This window comes from Sceloporus undulatus, chromosome 6, assembly GCF_019175285.1.
Source record: "Sceloporus undulatus isolate JIND9_A2432 ecotype Alabama chromosome 6, SceUnd_v1.1, whole genome shotgun sequence".
Classification (NCBI taxonomy): domain Eukaryota; kingdom Metazoa; phylum Chordata; class Lepidosauria; order Squamata; family Phrynosomatidae; genus Sceloporus; species Sceloporus undulatus.
This window is the reverse complement of record NC_056527.1, coordinates 63,544,053-63,564,135: the sequence shown is the minus strand read 5'-3', so window position 1 is coordinate 63,564,135 and position 20,083 is coordinate 63,544,053.

Sequence of the window (20,083 nt, the reverse complement as noted above, 5' to 3'; positions counted from 1 at the left end):
GTTGAGATTCTGGGAAAGAAAGAGTTTTATCTGAGACCCAGAATCATTGCTAGGCAATATGGACACTAAGCTGGGATCTAACTTGTTGTCTACACTGAGAAGCAATCTTCTCAAACAGAAATCTTTCTCAGCATTACCTGGAATGCTAGGCAGTCAACCCGAGACTTCTGCATGGAAACCTGGGAGGTAGTATAGAGTCCAGCTAGGGTTTCTGTACTGGATCTGAGATGGAGTTCAGTTGCAGCCATCCCTCCCACACTGGGTTTGGAAGTTGAAGGAAGAAAGCCCACTTGAAGGGGCTATTGTTATCTCATCTTGCTTCAACATTATTCAGGGTTAACATTACAGCAGCCTTTCCCAGATCCAAACTGACAGCTCGAGTCTAGGTCAGACTAAGCACATGACAGCATCTATACTCAGTGGTCCCTGGGACAGTGGCTCCCTTGATTTGTAATGTATATCGCTTCATTTGTTTCAGTTGATCCTATGTAATCTTCTGGCCTGATAGCACTGTGTACCTACTTCAAGTGTAGTGAGCCAGCTGTGGTGGCATTGGAGACTGCCGTGTCCTTCTTTGCAAATGGAGCCCTACATCGCTGAGTTCTTCCCTCAGAGGGTACTGCTGAAAAGGGCCGCTTCCTCATGCTCCTACGGATTTGATGCAGTTCTGGCAAAAACATTTGCCCTCTTCAAAATAAAAAGAAGAGAGAAACAGAAAGGAAACAAGCTTTGTGGTGCTTAAGTGACAGATTTATTTTAGAACATATTGTGTGGATTACAATCCATGTCTAAAATGTATTGAAGTTCCGTGGAAGCATGTGTTCGCCAGTTGGCCACAAGGTTGTTGCTGTGAAACTGGATTCTGGTGGCAACGTTTGACGCAACTTACCTCCCACGCACTCTGCACATGTCTCACCATATCCCTCACGCACCACACCACCCAAAAGCCATTGAGCCTTCCTAGTGGAAATCAGAATGGTTGCTTTTTTCCTCCCATCCCTAACAAAACTTCAGATTAATAGAAGTTTCTTGAACTTCAAGCTAGTCTACTCTGGCCCATAGGTAACAACCATAAAGTTCTCAGAGGAACGATATCATAGAATCATAGAATCATAGAATCGTAGAGTTGGAAAGACCACAAGGGCCATCAGTCCAACCCCCTGCCATGAGGAATCCAAATCAAAGCATCCCGACAGATGGCAAACCAGCCTCTGTTCAAAACCTCCAAGGAGGAGACTCCACAAGCTTTAGCAAATACTGGCTGCACCCACACAGCAGAAATAATCCAGTTTGAGACCCGCTTTAACTAACCTTGCTCATGCTAGGTGAATTCTGGAACTGTAGTTCTGTGAAACATTTAGCCTTCTCGTCAGAGAGCTCTGGTGCCATAAAATTACAATTCCAGGATGCCTAGAACTGAGCAGGATAGTTAAGCAGTTTCAACTTGATTATTTTGTCAGTGTGTTTGGAAAATGATATGGAATTGGGATGATCATTTGTTCTGGGAAGAGTGGAGCAGGGCCCAGAACAAATGACTATTCCAGAATTCCATATCACTGAGTCATGGTAGTTAAAGCAATGTGAAACCAGATTATTTCTGCAGTGTGGATGCAGCATAAGTCTCTCACTTTTGTCAACACTTAGCAAATAGTTTCTTTGACTGTTCAAGTTTTTTCACCCAGGGTGCAAGAACTAGTCAGAATCAACTATTTCTTATGATTCATTTACCCCACCCCCCCCCCAAATACCAGATGTAAAACTACATTACGTTGTAACTTAAAAAAGGACAGCACACTCTTTTGCAACAGAACTCTAACTTTATGTAATTTTAAAGTTACAGTTTTGCTCATGAAAGAATGGAGAAGAAAATCACATGGGGCAACTGCTTTTTGCCTCCAACAGCCTGTGTGACCATACACTTTAGAGAGAGAAAAGTAAATTCGGACTCATCCGAGGTTGCCAAAGCCTTTTAACTTTACTCTTAACTTTAAGTTGTACAAGAGATGTCTCCAGCGATCTTACAATCATGCGTTCCCTAAGACTTTGCTTAAGTTTTGGTTACCTGGCCAAAACCAACAAACATAATCGCCATCTACGAAGTAATGCAGTTTGACACTGCTTTAACTGCCATGCCACAACAACCTACAAAGCCCAGGATTCCATAGGATGGAGCCGTGCAAGTTAAAGCAGTGTCAAACTGCATTAATTCTGCAGTGTGGCACCAGCCAACATTCTACTTGTAAAGGCAAGATAATGGCAACAACCTTTTCATTCTGACAAGTTTTGGGAAAGTTTGTGTTTTCAAGGAAGAACCTTTAATAGTATGCTGTACTGCTTTTGGAATGCTTTTTTCTCTTTTAAAATTTTAATTGTTGTTTAAAATTATGTTAATGTTCTAGAGAGTTGAGTTACATTTTAACAATAGTCTTGGGCATGTTTTTAACCTATGTGGTACTCGTTTTAATTTTTATGTTGTCTTGTGTCCCAATTGAAGAAAAAAAGTGAGATAAGGAAATAAAAAATAAATAAAATACAGTTGGGAAAATGTGCAGACTTTTCTACATGAAAAAGAAAAAAGATCAATATTAATAATAATAATAATAATAATAATAATAAAATTTTATTTATATACCGCTGTTCCAAATTCCAAATTCGATCACAGCGGTGTACAACAAAAGTGATACAATATAACATTTAACGAACAAGTATCACCAACAAGCAAGATCAATGTTGTGTGTATGTGTGTTGTTACTTTCTCATGCCTTCAAGTTGACTCCAACTTATGGCGACCCTGTCATGGGGTTTTCATGAAAAGATTTATCTAGAGATTTGCCATTGCCTTCCTTTAAAGCTGAGAGTGTGAAAGTGGGTTTCTATGGCTGAGCAGGGATTCAGTTGCTGGTCTCTCAGAGTTTTATTCCAACAATGAAATCACTACACCATACGGGCTTATACACACACACACAAATTGGAATGAACTTTGAAATGGAAATGGAAGAAACTGGAAATGGAAGAAACTCAACATGTTAGTTATGCAGCATTTTCACACTGCAATATCACAACATAGATTTCCATATTCAACATTTTCAGTCATCAGATGTACTGTGGTGTGTGTACTTTCATGCACACATGTGCACCCATACCTACAGACTTCATATGGGTCTGTTTGAAAGAACATTTATATTGTTCTTTGTACAGCGCTGTGTATAATTACAGCGCTATAGAAATAAAGTTTAATAATAATAATAATAATAATAATATCCAAAATGTGATCGCTTGAGTGCTCTAATAATGCATCCTGATAATAGACATACAGCACATGATCAAGCCAAGCGAAGTCTACACAATAGACCTTGACAATAGTCCCTTGCAGCCAATCAGTTCCATTTATAAAATGGAGTGTAAGCTTATCCAGTTAACATAACATTCAACTCGTCATGCTACAATATGTGAAATAATTATGGTTAAGCTTAATTTTATTGGCAAAGTAAGAATAAGAACAAAATGCTTGGAGGAGAGTATTTTTCCACTTTTTTGTTCAAATTTTTATTCTCTTAAATTAAAACATCTCACAGGAATAACTGCCTTTGTACAGGAAATTATTTTTGAAAGTAGTATTGAAGTAGTATTAAGTGTCAAGTTACTTCTAAAGAAGTAAGTTCACTAGCCTTTGGGCAAAGTACATAGACATTATTGGGTGGCACTGATTATCTAGATGCATTTAAATCTAGTTTCCATTCTGATTTGGATACTAAAATTGTCTTTGTTGGATGAAGCATGTTAGAAGAATGGGTGAGTTTAGCACTATTAATTCTCTTAGGTCTTTTGGCAACCTTCATTATCATTTGCCAGTCCTCACCAAATGTTCAGAATGGAGATGAGGCATTATTATCTAGTGATTCTGTTCCCAGATGGCTAGCCAATTCTAGAAAATGATGCTGGACAGGTACCGCTCTGTTCCTGGACACTTGTAATTAAATTTTTCTGCAGGGCTATGTTTTGTCTCTCATGTTATTTAACATCTGCATAAAGTAGCAGAATGATATCATCTAGCAATTTGGAGCGAGATGTCATTAGTACAGTTGGTCCTCCGCATTTGCAGGTCTGACATTTGCAGATTTGATTATTCATGAATTATTTGCTACCCTATGACATTTTTAATAGGGATTGGAAGCCTCACAAGACTGAAAGACTGCAAATGAAACCTGTTAGTCCCTGTTAAAAATGGTGTAGGGCAGCAGAAAAGATGGTGGCAAGTCCCGCCACCCACTCATTTCTGTCTTGCAAAGGAACTCTGCTGCCTCAAAGGCTGAACCTGTAGATCATACATTTTGTCTAACTATGGTTTGGGAAGCCCTAGAGTTATTCAAGGTTTTCCCACTTTTGCGAGGGTTCTGTGCCCCTAACTCCAGCAAATGTGTATATTCTACTTCTCTTTTACATTTGACTCAGATGAGGAGAAGAATATGTTAAACCAGTATCTGAAATCAGTAACAGATTGGGTGAGTGCCAATAAACTGAAGTTCAACACAGAAAGACAAAGTACTGATCATTCCTAATTCATCCAACATGAAATATGGTGTTCATTTCCTTTTGATAGGATTGTCCTTCACTCAAAGGAACACATGTTCAGCTGAGGGATATCCCCCCTGGTTTGTTTTGTGTGTGTGTGTGTCCAAAGGACACAAGTCTTTCTCGGTACTGGAATCTTCTTCATCTTTGTTCAGTTGTTCCCAGTGCATTGAGATAAATTAAGTGGTAACAGGGACCTTTTCAGTTGTGGCATCTTCTTCTGCAACTCTCTTTCCCAAAGAGGTATTTCTGTATTATTATTATTATTATTATTATTATTATTAACCTTTATTTATAAAGCGCTGTAAATGTACACAGCGCTGTACATACAATCTTTTTAATTAGATTTATTCCAGTTTCAAGTAACATACATAAATATAGAATAAGATACAATAGACTCTATTTAATACAATAATACATGAAGATCAGCCATGAGCACAATTTTAAATATTTAAGACTAAAATATCAACAAGAACTAATAGCAAAATGATAGAAAAATATCCATGGAGGGAAAATGCTCAGCATCTATATAAAACTTGTTTTCATGTAGAGTCCAAAGCATGATGTTATGCAAAGGAGTGAGAAATCCAGGTTGAGCATTAGCATGCTAGCATGACAATCTTATGCATGCATGTCTACTCAGAAGGAATTCCCATTGAGTTCAATGGAGCTTACTTCTTAGTGGGAATAGCCTTGCAGCCTTAGTATCCTAATTTAACAAAGCTTTCCTGAGAGAGGATTGAAATACATAGAACAAGAGAAAGACAGGGCAAAAAGCTTCATATATAATAAATGAAGCATGGGTCTCCATAAGGAAAAAATAATAATAGTAAGAAAACAAATGACTATAGGAATGAATAAATACATTTGTTCTTTAGTTCATTCTTTAATCAAGATTCCTCTTTCATAAGCAAAGTGTTTCATCATGACATCATAAGAAAATTACTGATTATCCCAGTTGTGATTCAGGGTCGTAGCCAGGATTTTGGGAAGGTGGGGGCAGACTAAGTGTCACTATTTTACATGCTACAGTGGACCCTTGCCTTACGTGGGGGATCCGTTAATGGAATTAATAGAAGGGGGGTCCGGACTCCACAACCCTTGGCTACGTCACTGCTTGATTTCTTCTTGTGAATACATTTGCTGCAGTCAGGACCAACGAAACCCCCAGAGCATGTTGTGTTTCTGTGTTCTTTTTGCTCTCTGTGTCCCAACCACACAGGCAAACACTGCTTCTGTCACCTTGTCAGCAGGGATCAGACAGTTTGAGCTTGCCAACCCTCTGCCATGAGGTTACTCAGACGCAAAGCCAGTCATTACTGTAACACCACAAATTAAAATTCTTCCACCACAGTTACAAATTCTCCAGGGACAAAGAGGTAGCTGACACAGCTCCGCCACAGAGGTGCGTGTCAAAGTCTGAAGCCGAGGAGTTGGCTAAGAATAATTGGGCAGTTGGCTGTGAAAATGAAGGGCATGATGCAAGGAAGAAATCACAGAGCATGCCAGTTAAAAGAGATGATAGAGGAGCATTACTTCTTAAAGGGCAAGAGGATAGCTGTTTAAGAGATTTGTTAATAGTGCTTCTATGTGAACCCAGAATGTGATCTGTCATTGATCTATTTGGTGGGAGGTTTTAACTAGGTATGATCTTTTCTTCTTCTGAACTATGTTGAACTTCTATTGTATAATATAACCAGAAGGGATATTAATTTTTTGCTAGTCTTAGGACTTTATCGCACCGCCTCCAGTGTCCGACTTACTTCTTCTGAATTTGAGCCAAATTCGGAAGTTAGGCTGATTTTATGGCATGGACATTTTCCTCAAAACAGCTTCCCGTTGCCTCCAGCATTGAATTCGGGCCCCATAAGTCACTTCACCGGCTATTTTTTCCAAATCGGAAGCTTCGGAATTGGAAAAATGGCTGCCGAAGCAACTTACATGGCAACTTACACACTGGAGTCAATGGGAAGCCATTTTGAGAGAAATGCCAATGTATTCACTTCAGAATTTGGATCAAATTTGGAAGAGGTAAGTCAGGTACCAGAGGCGGTGCAATAACATCCTCTAGTTAGTAGGTTTCCCTCTTTGGGAAAGGCTTGTCAGAATCAAATTGCCACATCTATCTATCTATCTATCTATCTATCTATCTATCTATCTATCTATCTATCTATCAGTGGAAGAGCAAATTCTAACACTAAATTCTCTGTGTCTCCCTTCTTAGCACCTTGTTTCAGCTTCCATTTTGTTATATCTGGAAAGAGAAGGGAAGCAGAGACTTATCAGCATATCCCACAATTAATAGCAGGTTGTAGTATACTCCACAAACCTTCACTATTGACACAAAGAAAGGAATGGTCCCATCTGCTTTTCAGCCAGCATGGGACCTTTGGAACAAGCTAGCACACTACCCTCCTCGGGATCCTTCTAGTGAGTCTAAACATACCCTCACTGTACCATTCTTTCAATTAGCTACGTGAGCCCAAAGAATAAGAAATGTACTCCAACAGACACAGAGAACGTGTGACCTTCTAAGAAGCTGATGGACCATCATTCCCACCAGAGTATAGCTGATGCAAAGGAACCATGGGAACTGAAGAAGAAACAGAAGTCTCTGCTGCACAAGAACTACTATCCTATGTCAAATCCAGAAGGGAGCAGCCTGTCATCTAGTGGCATGAAATCTTAGCTACCGTACATTGGAAATAATTCCCCTAGCACAGGCAATGTAATTATGGGGCCTTTGGATGTTGTTGATGCAATCCTTATGAGCCCTGGCCAGCATGGCCAATGGTGAGAAATGCTGGGAGCTTCATCTCAACAACAATTTCTGAACTGTTGCACAATACTTTGTCCTACCCTAGCCCTCTGTTTTTGTGGGGGATCCATTCCAGACACACACACCCCGAAAATGTAAACCCACAGATATTCAAGCCCCATAGGCTTGAATGGGGGTGTGTGCCTGTGAGCGGTTGCGGGCACACGCCTCATTTTAACCCCCTCTGTTTGCTCCTTGTGAGTAAATTAGGGTCACAGATCTGAAGTTGATGCAAAAGGAGGGACAGCACTTTGGGAGGTGTTGTAAAAAGAAGTAATTTTTCTGAGCTTTACTTCTACTGGTGTGCATACAAATGGACTAATACATTTTTAATGGTTTCTGCTATAGGCTCAGACTGCCAGGACTCACAATAGCAGGCTGTGCTTTAAGAAATGATAATAATAATGAAAATACTCTAATCCCATTACTGTGACTGTGCGGTAGAAGTGCTGGCATGTCAAGCAGTGCCACCTCTGATTGGTACTGCATGCCAACTTTATGCGATACTTCATTCTTGATGGCCTCATGCTAAGCCTTCATTAATTACAAGAATAGAAGTGCTGCCCCCGTCGCACACCAGTGTGGCGCCCTTAACACTTCAATGGCGTATGTTTATTCAGATCTAGAGAATTCTGTCACCTACTGTGCCTTTGCAGAATGAAAAGGAAATGACAGTAGCTTCTAGGGTACCCTCGTCCATCCGTTGTGCTAAATTGTTCCGCTTTCTTAATAGCAGAGAAGAACCAATAAATGTGACAGAGATTATGAAGTAAAAAAGCACCCATTTTGCCCCTTCCACAGTCATTGCCCCTTCTGGAGGTGAATGGATTTGCGACTTAACAGTCCAAGTACAAACAAGACCTACCCAAATGAAATGTTGCCTCAAAGGGGAACTGACGAAGCCCAGTTGTTTGTATTAGATGAATACAGGGCACAGTTCATTCACCTCAATGATCTTTGATGTCTGCATCTCTCAAGAACAGTGTTGGCGAATTTTGCAAAAGAGAAAAAATCATCATCACCACCACCACCACCATCATCAAAATATAGTCTCATGACCACATTTTCATGACCTTAAGGGCCAGTTCAGGTTTCTATTATGTTATCTTGGGCTGGTGGTAACTTAGATTCACAGGAAAGGCTGGTATCCTGTTAGTGGCATATGCAGGCAGAAATTAATGCCTACATATGTAATATATAATTGTTTATTACAGTCATAGACCAGAAAAAGTTGCTCCAGAGACATCTAAATGTAAGTGACAAATAGTTATAAAATACAAAATACAAAAAATTTAAATATACAAATAGGTAATAGCATAGATAAGAATGATCAGAGAAGCAATGTTTCTGAGTGATAAAGCTCACAGGGATTAAAGGTATAGGTATTGCATTTATCCTCTGTCCTCTATCCAGAAACATCTATGTACAGGTTGCAGATAGTTACAAATAACCATAAAACACAAATATGAAAGTACTGTATACAATGGCATATTAAAACTAGTCTGAGCTGCAAAGATTTTTAAATGCTAAAAGTTTCACAGGGATTACAGCTACCCTACATATGTAACTTTTTTGGTTGTGGTAGATGGAGGAATTAGCCCCTCCATCTGCTATGACTCCTTCCAAAGCCACTTCTCTTTTCCAGCTGGACATCCTACACCTATATTCAGTGGCCAGTGGAGGATGCAAGGGGTGATGGTGGAATAGAGCACCCAGTCAACCAGCTCCATTCCTGCAGCCATCTATATGAAGAAAAAGACATCATCGCAGACCTCTCAGGGATCCACTGAAGATCCAGGAGATTGACATTCTCCTCCTGCAGATGATTGTAGAAACAAAGTCAGCTACCAGCCTACCTGTCCCTGGTCCTCCCTTGGCCTGAATGGCTATGGAGTTGTGACCAGTCAGAAAATAGGCAGGTCAGGTGTGTAAGTATAGAGGAGGAGACTTAACTACACCTGGTGGACCTTTACAATCTGCCAGTGCAATAATATATAGGATCTCAACCAAAGTTTAAAAAGAAAAGGACTCTTGTTGAATACATATAAGTGAAAGTCTTTCAAGTAGGTTGGGCCTAAGCCATATAGGGCTTTAAAGGACATGTCAAGCACTTTGAATTGTGCCTGGAAACAAACTGATAGCCAGTGGAGCTTTTTTCAACAAGGAAGTAATATATTCTCTGAGACTAGTCCCTGTCAGCATTCTGGAGGCAGCATTTTGGACCTACTGAAGTTTCTAGTTTCCAAAGGCAGCCCCACATAGAGTGTGTTACAAGAGGGATGTAATTCAAGGTGTGTGTTACTATAGCCAGATCTGACTTCTCAAGGAACAGGTGCAACTAGTGCACTAATCTTAACTGTGCAAATGTACTCCTGGTCACCATTGAAACCTTGAAATCCAGGTTCAGAGTTGAGTCCCAGAGAATACCCAAGCTGTGATTCGCTGCAGTAGCTGTTACTAATTTTAATTCCTATTCAGTTAATCAGGTTCAGCTGAATGAAAAATAAGAATGAATGTGCCAGTTTCCCATCTCTCAATACTTGTTCACAGCCACTTCTGTTTTTCAGCTAACAAGACAGACTTCAACAACTGGTGTACAGACTGGGCTAAATTTAATTCAGCACTGGAAGACCAAAAAGCTCTGCTTACCAAGCCAGACTGAGTTGCCTTTCATTATTGGCTGATTGTTGCTGCTCATCATAAATGGTGGTGTTTCTGGCCAACCAGCTCTCTTCGTAGAAGTGCCAACTGCTCCAAGTAGCCAGCTCACTGGTCCTGTTTGAAAACATGCTGACTGGTTGGAGAAGCTGGTGTTTCTGTAAACAGGGTGACAGGCCAGGGATGGGTAGGTGTAGCTGCCACAGTGTGAGTGAGAATGGAGAAAGGGAACTTGTGGTGGAAGAAGGCTAAGGACACAGAGGAAGGCTACAGAGGGAGGGAGACACAGCCATGGTTGAGGAGAACTTTTCAGTGGAGAAGTGCTCCTCTCCTGCTGCCTATGCTAATGCAAAAATGTCTTGCACAAGAGGTATTAGATACCAGGCTCACACATGTTCTGAGAAGCACAAATGTTTGTGCAATGGGAATTGTGAAAGTGTAATGCCAGAACTGGGCCGTATGTTCCGCATCTTGCATAGGTTTTAGCATACACCTATGCCTTTATATATTTGGGTTTGAAATTTATTTTGTATAACTTGTTTAGCATACACATTTACCTTTATATGTGTGTGTGTGTTGTTTAGAATCCCTTTGCATTTTTAATTGTATTTTTTATTGTTGTAACCTGCCCAGGTTCCCTGTGATTGGGTGGGATATAAATAAATGATTTATTTATTTGTTTATTTATTTATTATACTGTATAACTTTGGCTTCTATTCATTCATTCATTCAATTTATATTCCATTTTTCTCCCCATTTGGTACCCCAGCCAGCTTACTATATGCATTCAAATCAAGTACCATTAAAAACCTAAAAATAAAAAAGTGTAAAAGCCATTAAATAGTCTTATTAGAAAATTAATTTTAAACATTGCAAAACATACAAACCAATTTCACATAAAACCAAAAAAGACAGCATTCCTCATGAAAATTCCTTCTGTCTCAACTACTAACAGATGAAGACCTGTTCAAATAAAAAGGTCTTTGCTTGCTGGAAAAAGAGAGCAGAGAAGGAGCCAGCCCATGTGAATCCTCACCAAATGTACCTGTGAAGGTGATGGGACTAAAAGAAAACCTTTCCTTGAAGACCTCAAAACTCAGACAGGTTCATATCAAGAGATACAGGGCAGTCTACACTGGGGGAGGGGGTGCCAAACCGATTCGGAAGCTATTGCTGGCAATCCACATGACATACCTCTACTTTCTGGCCCTCAACTTGATTTTGCTCTGAACTAAGCGAAGTTGAGGGAAAGCCTGATGTTTCCCAGAAACTTCAGTGACCGTGGGTTTTTTTGGCATGTGGACATATGGTTTGGGTCCAATTCAGCTTGACCCATTGTCCACATGTCAAGAGCTGCTGCACCATTCTCCCCCCTTGCACTGAAAAGCACAGGGAAAGGGGATGGGATGTTTTCAGAGCTGTTGCCACCACTGATTCTACTGAAGAAAGAAATGGGTGCTTGGACATGTGGTTACAAGGTGTGGGTCACTCTACCTGCTCTTTGTTGAAAGCAAGGTAACCTATTTTGATCTCAGCAGAAGTGACAGCACTCAGTCTGCCACAAGGAGCCCCTGCCTGTGGGGATGTGGCAGCAGCAACAGTGGCACTAAGACGGATGGGCCAAAAGCTGATGAAGTGTCAGCTCAGCTAGCCCATGTGCAAATGATGTGGTGTCACACTGAATTTGGCCCAGTGCATGTAGTGCATGTAGTCGCCACTGTGGTCAGTCCAGGGCCAGTCAAGCGCATAATACTCTAGACTGGCCCTGGATGAAGTAGTCAGTGTAAAACCACTCATAATCTTTCACAAAGCTTATTTTTTTGCCTTATCGTCAATACATTTGCCCCAGCATTTGATGTGTATTGTTTGTTATGCATTATTGGTTCAGGAGAGTGGCTCATGCCACTTTTAAATTTTTCTGACATTCAAAACGTGTGCTGAACAATGAAATATCATAATGAAATTACATGTTTTGAACACATTTCTCCATTTCAAGTTTGAAACCCAGCTCAAAGACTACATTTGTTCCTTCCTCCCGAAGACTGGCAGAATAGCAGCTGATATGTATTGTATGTTCAGCACATTTTGCATTCCAAGTATGAATCCCTGAATCCCAAGATTACCAGCTAAACCCCACCACTCATTTTAAGGGAACCAAGAAAGAACGAAAACTCATCACAACGTGATAGTTCATTTGGACATGAGATATCACCTTAAACATTGGCATTTCAGGAAACAATTCTGTGTATCAAATTCAAACCTTGCAACTACCCATGCACCTACGGTATTTTCAGGGGAGCTAAAAATCAAGCAAAGCTTATGAAACACTGTGATTTACTATTTTTCCCCCAATAGTGGTTGCATACTTTGACCAGGCTCTCGCTTGATCAATGGAAAATAATAATAAAAAAATTCTGATTAGAGAATTGATAGTGTAGTCTTACATACATTTGCTCATAAGTGAGGCCCATTGTATTTAACAGATTATTATAAGCCAGGTAAGTGTTTTAGGAATCACATTTCAAATTATTTATTGATAGTGCTAGCAAGGGGGGAAATCCAGAGTTTTTAAAATAAAGATTCTTGTGTTTTGTATCACAGTGGTTTTTTCAGTGGTGGCATTGAACAAATAATGCTAAAATAGTTTGCATTTCTGCACTAGGCAAGGTGATCTTACATTTCAATTAAATGCATTTTTTAAAAAAAATAAAATAAAACTATGGATTAGGTCTAGACTGAGAAAACTGAGATTAGGCTTCCATCAGAATGAGTGAGATAATTTAGTCATTAGTTAATTCCCATTGATTTAAGTGGGAACCAACTGCAACTAACTTAATTTGGATAGAACTGTATATTGTGAAATATGAAACTGTGAAAAGTATGAGAAATGGAAACATTTTAAAAATGTTTACCAACACATTTAGTAATGGTCTTATAGGTGATGTTTCAGTTCATAATAGATACCACTTTAAAAACAACAACCACCCTTCTTATATGTACAAAATATTGTGATTTTCCCCACCTGCATCTTGGTTTTCATGAGCTAAGAAATCTGTTTGTCCAGTTTTCAGTATTGCAGTTATCTACACAGTGAATGGCTATATCTGTGGCCCTCCAGTTGTTGGAACACAATTTCCATCAGTTTTGACCAGGCATTTCACTAAAACAGACCTCACTGTAGCATAATCATAGTCATGTGACTGAACCCAAAGGGTGCTCAACAATGGCTTCTTTTCAACCTGGAGAGAAGTGACCAGTGGGGTCCCACAGGGCTCTGTCCTGGGCCCAGTGATATTAAACATTTTTATCAATGACTTGGAGGAAAAAATTGGGGGCATACTTATCAAATTTGCAGATGACACCAAATTAGGAGGAGTAGCAAATACCCCAGAGGACAGGATCAAAATTCAAAATGACCTGAAAAGCTAACAAAATGAAATTCAACACGTAAGGTACTGCACTTAAGGCGGAAAAATGAAATTCATAGATATAGGCTCTGTGGCTGAATGAGACTACATGCGAAAGGGATCTAGGAGCCCAAGTAGACCACAAGTTTAACATGAGTCAATAATGTGATGCAGCAGCTAAGGCCAATGAAATTTTAGGTTGCATCAATAAAAGTATAGTGTCTAAATCAAGGGAAGTAATAGTGCCACTGTATTCTGCTTTGCTCAGGTCCCACCTGGAACATTGTGTCCAGTTCTGGGCACCACAATTCAAAAAGGACATTGAGAAACTGGAGCGTGTCCAAAGGAGGGTGACTAAAATGGTGAAGGGTCTGGAAACCATGCTCTATGAGGAACGACTTAGGGAGCTGAGCATGTTTAGCCTGGAGAATGATAGCCCTGTTTAAATACAGTATTTGAAGGGATGTTATAATGAGTAGGGAGCAAGCTTGTTTTCTGCTGCTCCAGAGAACAGGATCCAAAACAATGGATGCAAGCTACAGGAAAAGAGATTCCACCTCAACATTAGGAGGAACTTCCTGACAGTAGGGGCTGTTTGACAGTGGAACACACTCCCTCGGAGAGTAGTGGTGTCTCCCTCCTTGGAGGTCTTTAAGCAGAGGCTGGATGGCCATCTGTTGGGGATGCTTTGATTTGGATTTCCTGCATGGCAGAGGGTTGGACTGGATGGCCCTTGCGGTCTCTTCCAGCTCTATGATTCTATGTTTACTTGGCAGTAAGACCCACTGAATTCAATGGGACGTACTCTCAGACAAATGTGCATGGGATGCCAACTCAAGAGTATTACTTAGCAGAGTCTGTGGGATTTGGTGGGCAGATGACTTGCCTTTATATTTTATTAGAGCTTCCAAGACAGCCCAAGAAATGAGCTCATCTCAGATTTGAAATGTGCTAGGCAAACTTGGCAAAGTTCATGCAAGGGGGAAAACTCACCGGTTTCACACCAGGTGGCTTTGGCTAGCTCTTATAAATAAACAGCTCTGACATTCTGGAAGCCTCCCTGGCTCATTTGACACTCTGCGTTACAGTCCACGTCATTTTAAAAAGAGAGGTTTGAATTTCATGCTCTGCACTAAAATTATCCAACCCTTAGATAAAAGCTTTCAGGATCATTTGCAGCCAAGGCAGTGTGCCAGCAAAATTATGATTTAATTTCAGTACCTCATTTTGCGTAGGGCCAGCTAGTGTTTTCCGTGCCCTTGCCCTACACAAAGGGCAGATATTAAATTCGTAAAGATCACTATATCCCTGGGGGGTCAGTTCTGTTAACACATGGTAGAGTAGTATTTGCCCACCAGATGAAGACGTTTGGTACAAATGACTCTGAATTTGTCATCCCAATGGACTGTTCAGCAACACGATGAATAGAAAACTGCAGAAACCAGTATTTCCATCTTAGCACGTGGTGTCCGAATATACACCATAGCTATGCAGTTCTCCCAATCTTTTTCTCACTGAGAGTATCCACATTGCATAATTATAGCAGTTTGATGCCACTTTAACTGCCATGTCTCCATAGTAGGCAGTTCTGGGGTTTGTAGCTTGGCTAATACACTCTCCTTAAAGGCAGTATTAGAGTTTTCTTGCAGAGAATTATAAGTATCCCTAGTAAACTATCTAAGGATTCCATAGAAAGGAGCCATGACACATAAAGTGGCATCAAACCACTATGATTGTGAAGTGTGGCTACATCCCTCTCAATCTCTCAGTTTTTTTAATCAACACACACTTATTAATTTGCCTACCCTTCAATCTGAGGGAAGAAGGAAACAAAAGTGTTAATCCAAGGTCTAATCTCCTTCTGAACACCCTTTTTATACTAGTTTGATATTAAAGGGAGTGGGGGGGGGGGCTAGAAACGGTGGTACATGCGCTGGTAACCCATCTGGATTTCTGCAACGCACTCTACATAGGGCTACCCTTGTGTCAAGTCCGGAAGCTTCAACTGGTACAAAACATGGCAGCCAAATTGGTCTCTGGTAAATCCAGAGTTGACCATATTACACCTATTTTAAAATCTCTCCACTGGCTGCCAATTAGCTTCTGGGTGCAATACAAGGTTTTGGTTATCACCTTTAAAGCCCTACATGGCTTGGGTCCAGTTACCTGTAGGAGTGCCTCCTCCCCTAAAATCCACCCCCCACACTCAGGTCCTCTGGGAAGAATTTACTGCAGCCAAGGAAGAAGTTGGCTGTAGTTTCCCAGAAGACCTTTTCATCAGCCGCTCCAACAATGTGGAATGACCTGCCAGACGAGATCTGTCATATTACCACCTTGTCCGCCTTTAAAAGGGCAGTCAAGATGGATCTCTTCTGGAGGGCCTTCCCAGACTGACCTCCTGTCAAATGACAATCTGTCTGCCCCGGCTGTTCTACTTCCACATTATTAATTGTGGATATAAATCCAATTTTAAAAAATGGGAAACAGAAGCCCTTGCTAACCTACTACTGTAGTGGGAATCATCCAGTTTTCTACCAGTGGTTCCTGATCTTAGAGCATAAGAGCAGAAAAGAAGGAGAAAGAACTGGAAACATCTAATGAAACTGAAATCGAAAGGAGAGACAGAGTCCTAGGAGGTATAAATAAACTGTCAGGAATAATCTTAGGAAACACTTCTTTTGATATCTCTGCAAATTGATTTCAAAATGGTTTATCCCTTAAGAAGGCCATACAAATGTTTTTTGGCTGAAAGACACTGACCTAAATTGAGAAATAAAATCTAAATGACCAGCAATGAATAATCTGATACTTGTACTAGGATAGTACAGTAGTGTGTGCATCATATATATAGTTTTATCTTTTTAAAATGTGTTTTATTCTTTTAATAACTATCTGTTTTAATATTGTAATAATTTAATTCATTTTTAATATACTTTTTATGTTTTTAATTGTACTGTTTTTTAATGTTGTGAAGCTGCTCTGAGTCCCTATTCTGGGAAAAGAGCAGGATACAAATATAAATAAATAAATAAATAAATAAATAAATAAATAAGCAAGCAAGCTCAGCTCTGCTGCTGACTGTGGCGGGATGCTGGACTCTATCAGTGAAAGGTCTGGAATGCTTCAGTGCTGTGTTTCATCGGCTGCATCATTCACTACCATTAAAGCTATAATGTTAAAGCAGTAATGTGTGTCAGCGTTGAGTACTAAAAAGACCTCTTGGTAAGGTCTCGAACTCTATCAGTTCTGGAACAGGACATCAAACCATACATAATGCAGCTGCACATGATGTGGTGATGGGGACCAATTTAGGTGGCTTTGAAAGAGAATTGAGTAAATTCAAAGATGATACAACTGTCAATGGCTACTTGTTTTGGTGGTTATATTCTGTTTCCAGGAACAGAATCTTGGGCATCTTGGAACATCAGTTACAGGGAGATGTGGGGAAGAAATCTGGGATTCCCATAGGCATTTTAATAGTGGGATTCAGACAAATATCCTGATACTGTTTTTCAGGATTCCTAAGGAGTTGTAACTGTGAAACATAAGAGTCAGGCCCTATGTAAGTATGTTTATTTGTATATCCTGACAGTCAACAGTGTATTAGAACAGAAATGATTTCTTAACTGGAAATTCTGCTGCTTTCCCAAGGCTTGGGAATACAAGCCGCACTGAGCTGTAAAGGGCTGGACAACAGACCTAGTTGTGTCAAGGAGGGTGAACTTCTAAGGGGTGCTGTATACAGCTTATGTAGAAAAAAAACATCACCACCTTTTTTTTAACAGCATATAAGCAATAATTAGACAAATGACATATAAATCCAATCCTCTACAATGCTATATTTTTGATAAATCTCTTTATTTCATCAACTGAACAAAAGCTCAGACATACATTTGTAACACTCATTTGCCATGTGAAGCCATAGCTATTTAACTCTTTGAGAATTCCTCTACCTTCTTCTGCAACATTATTCGTATTGCACTTTAACACTCTTCAAGAACATGGCCATATAGCCCGAAAAACCCACAAAAAACTATGGATGCTGACCATGAAAGCCTTCGATTTTGCACTTTAACACTGTTCAGGCATTCTAAAAAAAAAAACCCCAAAACAACACTGAGAGAGTAGGGATGAGCTACCTTCACTGTCTCTGCTGCTGTTCCCACAGCTTTCCACTCAATGGAAGGGAAGTGCCCATCCACAGCACACTTACTCAGTTCTGGAGCTGGTTTTCTCATCTCCTTTCTCTTGTGTGGTTTTATTGATGTGGAAGATTCCAATGTCCGAATAAGGCTTTCTGATAAGAATACTTTTCAGAGACCCACAGAGCAAGTCATCTAGAATTATTCAGAAATATAATGTTATCATTAAGAGATGAGAAATGTATACTTCACTAACAAGGAAACAATGGTGTGGAGGTATCATACATCACAGTTGCATAAGGTTTAACCAATTTATGGTGGAAAGACTTTCAACAATAATGTGCTATTTGTTTGAAAATATTTTTCCATGCAGGTTGAATGAATATGAGAATAACTGGAAAAAACACATGAATACTTTTTTCCTCATGTATGAGGAAAATATAGTGATTAATTACTTTTGATTATGCTTCTAAGTGTCTTCTGCACAAATGCTATCTAAATCAAAAATTATACATGACTACATACTTTGACAAAATTTTCTGACCAATGGAAATAAGTGATACAATACTTCAAAAATGGGGGGGGGAGATTGCTTTTTTAAGTTTAAGTGGCTAAAGAGATTTACAATAGCATATTTAAGAGTAAATAGCAGAACATATTTATAAATAAAGTTAATAGTTTAAAGAATACAAAGAATACATGTAAGGTGATATGACAAGTTTACAGACATGAAACCAATGCAAAGAAAACAATAGCTTATTCTTATGATGTAGTATATAAGTAAGTTCAGGGATAATAGAGATGTACAGTAGATTATTGGAAAGACTGAGGAATGGAGAAGGTTAGATAAGATATCAGCCATTATAAGACATAAAGTATTATAGAAAGGGTACGATTCTTAGCATATATACGTTTGTACAATTAACATTGTATACAACAGACATTGTATTTCATCAGAATTATTTAATAACATTATATAAAATATTATACATGACTAGACACTAACTTGGAAAGCTATTCCTGCAATATGTTACAGGATCCAGTTCTTGTGCAAAAGGCAAAACCAAAAACAACAAAACAATGCAACTTCATAACTACTTTTGCTCTTTGTCAAATGGCCAAAGATCTAAAGAAGATGGAGAAAGCACTAGCACTCTTCTCCTGATTCCTCCTTTCCCCTTAAACAGAGTTGGGCAATGGTAGTCATCCTGTGTTTTTTTAGCCTCCCACCAGTCCTAGCCAACATAGCCCATAGTGAAGGAATAACAGGATTTGGAGCCAAGAAAAACCTCTGGAACACCATAGGTTTTCCATCCCTAGCCTAACTATGCTAGGAGACTCAAACTAGGATCACAGGTAACAGAACCCAGGTGCCTGGCTCTCTGCCCTGAATGGGGCAACTGGCAGACCAAAGGAATTACTTAACTGATCACTGTTATCATGTCCTAGAAAGTATTGCTAATCTACTCAAACGGAAAACGTAAGTAAAGCACTAAAAGCGTAACTGTTTCTGAACTTATTTGAGTAGCTGAACTGGCCTGCCTAATCCAGAAATTGGCTGCCCATCCACATCTTCTGTATCTAGCTGCATGATTCCCACTTGCTTGAGCCAGAAACTGATTTTCCACCAATGTTCAACCACATCTTTTAGCTCTGGCTCTTGGATTTCATCCTTTCTATACTATAATCAGGCTGAGAGCTGTGGCTTGTTTTGGAGCTTGGTTGAAGCCAGGCAAATGGAAGCAAAGCTAGTGGAAAGATCTATTTTCCTGTTCTTTCCCATAAGGAAAGGGGAGAATAAAGTGGATATAACAAGCAGTGGCCCCTGCTTCCCTTTGTGCTCTGTTTGGAGGAAAGTCAGTCACTTTTATCTTTGCCAGCCTGGGGGATGTCACTACGTCAGCTCTATTCTCTAATTGCAAGTATTTTCCCTTTTCCACATAGAGAAAGTTTTAACAAGTCACCAGAATGAAAGTGGGATCAATAAGAAAGGTTATTTCAAAGCCTTATCCAAAGAGCTATACGTACTGGAGTGCTCATGCTGTGAAATGCTTATATTCAAGTTCAGTGAGCAAAGCAGAAAGTGCAAATAAAAGTAGGTGTGCCCCTTGTGCTTCATTTGTTGTCTTTTCACTATACCATATAGAAAGTTTTTCCCCTCTACCTTGCAAAGCATTTTTAAAAACTCACCCTATCATAGTGTGATCATTTACATGAATCAAAATGTGACATGCTACATGAACAGCCAGAAGAGAACAATACTTCACTGTGAAAAATTTGGAGAGTGACTGGAGTATAGCCTGCATTTTTTTCTTCCCCATATTCAGTGTGCCGACTCATGTGATGTCTAAAAAGCTGGAAAAATAAGGCCCTTCTTCTCAATTCCTTTGGCTAAATTTGTTACTTTCCTTTACAACTGTAGCCTTCTCCTCTTTTAGGTTCTAATACTATTCCTTAGGATTCTTATCTCTATCCAAAACACTATC